The sequence below is a fragment of the Podarcis muralis genome, chromosome 11 (assembly GCF_964188315.1).
Source record: "Podarcis muralis chromosome 11, rPodMur119.hap1.1, whole genome shotgun sequence".
In the NCBI taxonomy this organism is placed as follows: domain Eukaryota; kingdom Metazoa; phylum Chordata; class Lepidosauria; order Squamata; family Lacertidae; genus Podarcis; species Podarcis muralis.
The window spans coordinates 27,245,684-27,254,915 of NC_135665.1; the positions used below are offsets into that span (position 1 = coordinate 27,245,684).

Here is a 9,232-nt window from a genome sequence, read left to right on the forward strand (position 1 = left end):
CTAAATGTTAATAATGACAGAGATAGAGGCATCTCACTAGGGGAGGCATTCCATAAATGAGGCACCACCAATAAGGAGACCTTGTCTTGGGTCAGTGCCAACCAGCAGTGGCGTAGCGTGGTTGCCCTGGGCGCAAAATTGTTAGGAGCACAATATTTTAATACCTGGTGCTGCCTCAATACAGCTGTGCAACTGGGCTCCATTGAAAATGGCTTCTCCATGAGAACCAGGAAGGGACCTCTCCTGCGTGATAGGCAGTTGACTGTACATGCCTACTCTGTCCATTTCCCTCTCACCCTCCCCTCTGCGTGGCCCTGGGCACCAGCAACCCATGCTACGCTGCTGCCAAACAGAAGGCACCCATTAGTAGTAGCAGTCACAGCTAGCCCATCCCATTTCACAGTGACTTTAGGTTGAAATTTGAAAATGTGTTGCAAACAAACTAGAAGCATATTTGAGGAATAGTGACTGATTTTAAATCAAAGACAGCAGGATCTTGCAGAGAGTGGGGTTGCTTTCTATCAATTATACAAGGGTCGCTTTTTTTTACACAAGGGAGTGCTAATGCACAAAACCTATTTGCAAGTCGTTTCATGTAAAGGGAACACGATTTGACACTGCTCCCAGGTAGTGCAACACAATGCTCTGAAAATTATAATTGGTCATATCCTTGAAAAGGTCCCACATGTTGGTAGAAAAAGAATGTGGTGGATTGCAAGCTGGGGACACACTGAAGCAATCACATAGCATGTTTATCACATGGACATCAGCTTTATTTTACCATGGCATGTGTGTGTGCATCAACTGTCAATCTCAGCGAGAAATATTCCTTTTGCTGTCTTCTGCTGATCTACTGGCAGGTATGATTCATGCAGAAGCTCTTATTATACTGCACAATTTCATATTGAGTTGCTCACCACTGTGAATCAGCATGAAACACTTGTAAAAACATCCATATGCCACTAGAAACTTTGTTTAGGGCCATTTCTGGAATTGTGTTGCAATGCACCTGTTTGGCATGTGAGCAACTCAGTTACAGCAAGAGTCCAGTTTTACCTTTAATGATGAACTGAAATTAATTTCTTCTTTTTCTTCACCAGTTCATTCCCTCCCATTCTCTCTCTCTCCCTCTTTCCCTCCCTCTCTCTGCTGCTCCATCCAGCACTTAGGCCTAAACAAAGCTTCCATGGGCACCAATGTAAGCTGCCTTTAAGCCAATTTGTTGTATTGGGTGTGTGTGTGCATAATTTTCAGGTTGGCCATGGTCACAATGTGCATGAGGGAGGAGGCTGACCCTCTCTTCTTTGGTTATGCCATGGCTGCAACAGCTATGCTTAAAAAACATGTTCCATCAGCGCAAATGGAAGCTGTTTCTCAAGACCAACAGCTGCAGGGAGGCACAGCTGAGGAGGGAGGATGTGGGTCAAGTAGGAAAGTTCTGTAACTCACATATATCCTTAATGAAGCCCATGGACCGGTGCTTCTCAACACTGTTTTGAATGATCTATTACTATACTATACTATACTATACTATACTATACTATACTATACTATACTATACTATGAAGTAAAGACTGGAGAATTCAGGGTACATAATCAGAAATGCTTCCCTTTGAGTTTAAAATGTGAGCAAGACAACTGTGGCTCCTGTTTAGGCCCAATTTGACACAGGTGAATTTCTGACTAAATTCCTGTCCTGCAGTGTTGCATCTCTGAGTATGGTTATACTCTTAAGTTCTCTGACAGAGTATCCAGAGGTCTTCAAAAATGTTCGCTCACAGGCTGTGTTGCATCACGCAGATGGCTTCCCATGTGTTCAGGGCCACCATGTGGTGAGGTTTAAAAGTTCCTCATGCCGTAGCATGTAAATTAGCTGCAAGCTTTTCCGTCACCCGTACTTAATCTATCATTCAAGTTAGCAGAAGAAAGAACACACAATGTAAGTGACCTAGAAATAATACAAAGGGCAAAGAAGTGACCCAGCAATGGGGAATGTTTGCAAAATGTGCTCTTTGAACAAATTTAACAACCACTTCTTAAGCCTCTAAGGCGGCATGCAGATAGCAAGGAAACAGGGGGGAGGAATGGACAAAATTAATTGAAGGGATTACTTCTGGTGAGTAGTTCACCCTGCTCAACTGTTCTCTAAGATACACAGAGCAGAAATGCAGAAATCACAGCTGTGATTCATGTAAAACTGAATAGCCCATTTCCAAAAGATATTGCATTCCCACCGCTCGTATTGAAGACAGCAGGCTTTTAGGGCACTGAGGAGCTTGTAAGATTGGGTCCATGCAATAGCATTTTTATTCTCTCTCTCTCTCTCTCTCTCTCTCTCTCTCTCTCTCTCTCTCTCTCTCCCACCCACCCAGCCCTCTGAATCCTGTCCTTGAAAATACAATTACACCTCGAAGCAGAGCATCAGATTGCAGATGTGCAAAAAAAGATGCAATTCCATATCCCCAATTTTTCTCATAGCTTCCAATTAGGGAATCAACCTTTTTATTCCACCCATTCATTTTTATAAACATCTATTAATAATCAGTTTATTGGGGAGGAGAATGAGAAGAAGATTGTAAAAGCACTGTGCAGATTAACGGGCCAATCCAATTAGCCACAGTGCTAATAAAGCGATAATCGGTTCTGGCTGGCATAAGGATAATAGTATCATCAGCACACTGAGACGCTCCATCCCTTTGAGGATGTGGCTGGCACAAGAGTACACAGATGCCTGAGTTAGGTATTGCTTCTGCAGGGATACATCTCTGCCATGATGCCACCCAAAGACCAGCATGCCCTTTTGGATAGGGAAGAGAGAGTGCTTCATTTCCCATACTGCTATACTCTTAACCTTTGGGGCTATTCCGCAAAAAATGGATTAAGTCTGGGATTCCTGTTGCTCAGGCAGTAGAAGCTAGGCCCATTCCCTGCACTGAAGCAAATAAACCCTGCTACCATAGCCCACCCTATGGAATACAAATTGTGCCTACAAGTAAGGAGAAGGAAAAATTTTGGAGAGGGAATGGGGAGGAGAGGGAGAAAGCCCCATTATGCAGTAGAAGGCCTTATGTGGGATCCTGCAAGCAGGTTCAGTTAGTTGAATCCAGGCCTATGTCTCCATTTAATTATGAATTCCATGTTATTGATAAGAAGTGAAACTCACATAGATTTTTTTTATTATTATTTCCTTATGACTAAGTCCATGATGTAAAGGATTTAAGGTAAAGGTAAAGGGACCCCTGACCATTAGGTCCAGTCGTGGCCGACTCTGGGCTTGCGGCGCTCATCTCGCTTTATTGGCCAAGGGAGCCGGTGCACAGCTTCCGGGTCATGTGGCCAGCATGACTAAGCTGCTTCTGGCAAACTAGAGCAGCGCACGGAAACGCCGTTTACCTTCCCACCTATTCATCTACTTGCACTTTGATGTGCTTTCGAACTGCTAGGTTGCCTTTTGTCAATGTCCTTTTTTGTGGACAGGAGAGAATCGCTCCAGAGAAGAACAAGAAGAAGAAACAACCCTGGGCATTTAGTTGGATAGATAGTTACTTGCAATGTAACCACCTTTCTTCTGTATTCAAGGGTTGTGTATGAGGATAAAATGAATGTATTCCTGATTCCAACTCCAGTTCAGTGCCTATCTATTCTATTCTCATTTTTTTGTGCCCGTTCCACTTTACCATTTCGTATGACAACATTGTTTCCAGGTAGAACAGGAAACAGATTTTGGGATTTTTTTGCCCATTGTCATTCCTGTTCTTTGGACAAGAGGCATAGGTGAGACTGGATGCTGACTGCTAAATCTACCATAAAGGGCTTGGCTGGCATAATGGATTTATCTGGTGCATTCCATACAAAGCTCCCTGAGGTTCTCAGCATGCAGAAAAGTGCTGCACATGCCCACCCACACCAGTTAGGAGTTTCCTGCTTTTGCATTCCTCTCTCATTTCTTGCTCTGTTCCGTTCCTCCCTTTGCACTAAACTGTCAGACAGTATCTAATGTTCTGTGCCCGCCTCAAATTCTTTGTACATGACTGAGGCCAAGTTTGACGATATCTTTAGGAGGTATGAGCATTCTGACTAGGTCAAGAAAATCGCTTTTATTTTTCCTGAAGTGACCAAGAGAGCAGTCCTTTAATCAATGTCTTAAGAGTATACATTTCTGGAAGAGGAAATATGTTAGTCTGATGGATAAAGTAGAGGCTTCCAGCTGGCCAATATGTGGCACCCTCTTGGTCAGGGTCTGTGTTGAAGCTCCCTCACCATTATCCAGAGAAAATGAAGAATATAAGTGTAGTTAATTTGAGTAACTTTCTGTGGCAACTTGACCAGCTTTTGTCCTTATCCATCCCATGTAAATCACCTATTAAAAACATGGATAGGTAACCTGAGTCCTTTCAGAGGTTGACGGACTCCAACTGCAATCAGCCCCAGCCAATGGTCAGGCATGATTCCAGTTGTAGTTGAACAACATCTGGAAAGACAGAGGACATTACTCCTGCTATAAAGGATAAATCAAGTACTACTCCAAATGAACACACACACACATTGCATTTTATAGAATTCCTCCAGGCTTGCAGAGGTGTAAATAATCATGTGAACCTCGAGCCAAGGAGATAAGTAACCACAAAACCTTTAGAAGACATCTGAAGGCAGCCTTGCATGTTTATTATGTTTTTAGATATGTTGGAAGCCCCCCAGAGTGGCTGGGGCAACCAGTCAGAGGCGTGGGGTATAAAACAACAACAACCAAACAAAAAACATTATTATTATTATTATTATTATTATTATTATTATTATTATTATTATTATTGTGTCCCTATTTTGAACAGAGAAATATTGAAGGGAATGAATAATGTCTCCCCAAATAGTTAATCCATTGCTGGCCTACTGGGTTCTGTAATTATCTATATGGATAAGGAAGCTTTCTGGTCAATAAACAATGCTCATTCGTCTCTTTCCCCAGCCCTTTCAGCTTCACACAGTATCTTTATCGCTAGCAGAAAAATAAAACCATGAATCAGGAAACCCTGATCAGCAGTGACCATTTAAATCAAATTGTTCAGCAATTGGTTATACTGAGTCACACAAATGAAAATCTGGACCAGTCAGGCGAAAAGTTATTATTTATAGCCTCATTTGTTTGTTTGCGGCCCTGCATAAAAAATTAGCCACCTCTAGAATGTAAAATTGAGACTCATTTTTCTAGCATTGGCTGGAAAAAGTTGTCTTAGCTGTAGTGGGCTTAACCCTTGAGGGAAAGCACATTTGTCATGTCACAGAAAGGGGTGCTGCTGCTGCTGCTGCTGTTGCTGCTGCATGGACATTTCACCATCACCACCCCTTTGGTTGTTTGGAATCTACCATTCTAATCACCCTTAGGACAATCTCCAGCAACTCCTACCTGAACAAGTATGTGCTTCCATCAAACGTCAGTACATGCACACTAAGGAATTTCTCATTCTAAGAAGAATTTTTTTTGTACTGAGTGCTAAGAATTAGCATGATTGTTTTGACAGAGGTTTGTGGGTATCAACCCTGTGGCTACCTCGGTTCTCATTTATTTTCATGGATCTGCTGTCATTCTGGGTGTTCCTACATCTAAGAATAATCTGGGAATGTTGTCTATTTACCCTTTGCATTAACTGGTTGGTGAACTTGCAGTTTTTGGTTCCAGAAACAAAACCACTCATCCTGTTTCTTGGGACTTTTTTTCCCCCTTCAGCCAGAACTCACCAGAACTCAGTTCTGGCACCTCTCAGGTGTGCGCCATTGCCATCATAAGAAAACAAGGAAGGCGTTCATGGTGAGTTCTGACACCTCTTTTTCTAGAAAAATAGCACTACTGTTTCTGAAGATTTGCCAGACAGAGACATCAGCATAGACTCATGTTCTATTATTAGAAATGTCCTGCTTGATCAGACTAGGGGCCTGTCATCCTGTTTCTCACAGTGGCCCACTAGATGACTCAGAAAAGGCTATGAACAGACCAAAAGCCCTCTCCTCTTGTTGTTCCCTACTGACTGATATTCAAATACATTCTGAATACAGTATTTATATTGGCCACCACAAGCCCATCTACCACCCTAGCCTCTGTCAACACAGAGAAAATCCATCTGGACAAAGTTGGGAGACATTAACTCCTCCCAACCTGCCTCAGGACTCTACATGCATACTTTCCTGCTAAGAATAAAACTTGTGGGAAGTTTTTCTCATACAATGAATACTTTGTCATCTTTTACCCCCTTTCTCCAAGCTAATCCCTTCCTTGGAGAAATGGAAGGGCTGGCAAAGAGGACAGGGTAGCAGTAGGATACAAATCCTAAGTCAAGTCAGACCCCATTCAGATATTGATGGATCAACTGGAAAACAAGTCCAGACTCTTCAAGTGAGAGGAGTTCTTATTTTGAGCCTGGGTTCTCCAGCATCCATCCATCTGAAGGCTGTGATGTGGTAGAAGATATTTCCCATTTCTGAAAATGTTCAACACAATAAGAACAGCTCGCTGGATCAGGCCAATGGCCCATCTAGTCCAGTATCCTGTTCTTGCAGTGGCCACCAAGATGCCTGTGGGAATCACCAGAGCACTCTCCCCTCTTGTGGTTTCCAGCAACTGGCGTTCAGAAACATTGCTGTCCCCGACCACAGAGATGGCAGTGTGGCTGATCCAGTCCATGTTGTGCCAGCTGAGCTTCAGAATGATGCTCGGAAGTGCTTTGTAGTTGGCTGGCGGATGAAAAGCTGTAGACAACTGCAGCAAGATAGCGTCCGTAGGAAGATTTAAAGGATGAGCTTTGCAGTTCACAGAGCCTCTAACAAAAAAGAAAAGAACGAAACAGATGTGGAGTGGTTGTAAGAAACTAGCTGTAGGTTCAGATGAAATATGCTTCTAGTTTCTACCAACAACCCCTGACTCGCCCCCACTCTACTGTCAGTTGTAATATATGGTGAAAACCAGAAGGAGGAATGGTCTAATTAGGTCCCAAAAGCTTGTATATAATACTTGCATCCTGTTAATCTAATAAAAGCTCTTACCTCCAAGCTTTTGACATAGATTTATGCCTAATAGGTAAAGTTGAAGCTTCCAGGATAATAAATTATTAAACATCCACAGCTCATAAATTGAGCTTTCATGCAAAGTTACTTAAAATAGGAAGTCCAAGTATTCTAAATTAAACTGCACTTACTATATGATTGTGTTGGCTATTACTTTAAAGAAAGAGGGAAATTCATTATAGGAGGGAGTGAGGGGGGGACTCTAGAAAATGTCTCAGATTATGGATGCAGTTACCTGCTGGGGTACAGCTTAAATGCGGAACAATTTTTCTTTAAAAGTTATTATTTGGGGAAGTCTGTCACTGGACGTTTGCGTCATTCCCTTTGTTTCTAGTGTTCAGGCTTTAGGTGCCATTGTTTAGATAGCCAAAATAGCAAAATCCACACAGAAGAGCTAGGTGTAAGCACACTTGGGGAAATATGGAGATTTGCAGAAGTCAAAATACAAAAATAAATAAATACAAAATTGGAAAAAATAATTAGATGGGTACCAACCTCTCTTTTCCTCCCTCCACCATTTAGCAAAATTCCATGAAGCAGTATTAGTGGAAGCTTGTTCATTAGGGCAAATTGGACTTTGCCCCACTAATTTCAGTCTGCCCTTGGTAACTCCCTCTCCCCCACCTGCATCCTGTCTTACTTTCAACTAGTCCAAAGCTTGGCCACAATTGCTGCAATTTTACGTTTGTGGTTCTGAGTGCATTCACAGTTTAATATGAAAATTCCCCGCAAGCTATTTCTGATTAAATGGCTGTGACCCTAAGAACCCTTGAAGCTCAAGACCTGCTTCTGGACTTCATGGAATCTGACTGGAAGTTCATCAAACTGGAAGTTCTCTTAGAAATACAAACGAATCATTACTTTCTTCATACTGGTGGTAAATGCCATTCCTTTGGAAATCACAATTGGTAACTTAAGTTATTTTATGTTACTGTTTATTTATATGTCATCTTTTGGCCAAGCTCATGAATAAAATGAAAATACAAATGACAATTTTTTTAAAAAAGACATTTTAAAAATATACAAAAATTTGGTTATATTCATGCCAAAAAGACAAAAAGCATTCTCCACAAGAGTAAAGGCTTGAACAGCAGCTTCTCTTTATCATGGTCCCAGGCAGGGAAGTGAGGCAAGCCTGGTGGAAAAGCTTGCCCTCCTATGGTTCTAGCCATCACAGTTGTGTCCTTGCAGATCAAGTCTTAACACCAGGTTTTCCTATGAAAGTAAGTTATCAAAAGCAATAGGACTTCCAAGTTGATGTCTTCAATGCTGGGGCTCAAACTTCAGAAATTTCATACACTTAATGGGCACTAGCCATCTAAAATGAATCACTTTCAGAGGAAAAAATGTGTACATGCTTAAATCTCTCCTATTGAAATCAATTGAGCTTACAAACATTTGACTCTGATTAGATCAGTTTTCATCAGCCATGGGTCTCCAGATATTAGAATCATTGAACTGTAGAGTTAGAAGGGACCCTAAGGGTCATCTAGTTCAACCCCCTGCGATGCAGCTGTCCCAAACAGGGATCGAACCTGCCACCTTGGCGTTATCAGCACCACACTCAAACCAACTGAGCTAGTTGGACTGTAATTCCCATCACCCCTGCCCTTGAGATGAGAAAAATGTAAGCTGTAGTCTAACAGAATCCGGGAAACCATGCTAAAGAACACTCAGCTAGATGATGGTCAACGTGACAATGTGTTGGACATTTCTTACCCTCAAAATGGTCCAAAAGAAGTACCTGCTGTTTGTTACATTTGCCACCATAGACGTTGCTGGCACTGAAGCATAGAGAACACAGGCTGGCAGCGAGGCCAACAAGAAAAAGAAAACTGTGTGTCTTGCTTGGGAAGGCTTTGCTTGTTGGGAGGAACTTACAGTACGTGCGATGATAAATGCCACTGTGCTGAATCAGCATGCTGGATTGTTTAACTTTGTGACCTCCTTGAAGTTGATGGTTTCCCCCCATAGATTGTCTTTGACACAACCTATAACATAGACTGTCAAAACTACTAGAGGAGAAGAAAAGATATCTGTATTTATTTTATAACTCAAGAATTCTTCCACTGTGCAGATCTCAGGTGTCCTGCCACTCTCCTGGACAATTTCATATGCCTTTTTGATTGCATCAACTAAGAGCAAGGGGGTCTTATTTCTTCCTTGTTTTCTCCTAGTC

General features: G+C 42.0%; 1 non-coding gene across 1 annotated transcript; it reads right to left on the reverse strand.

The window, feature by feature from the left end:
- Positions 1-8,567: 8,567 nt before the first annotated feature.
- TRNAI-GAU (transfer RNA isoleucine (anticodon GAU)) lies at positions 8,568-8,641 on the reverse strand. Its single transcript has one exon. It is a non-coding gene; the product is annotated as a tRNA-Ile (tRNA).
- Between the last annotated feature and the right edge of the window lie 591 nt (positions 8,642-9,232).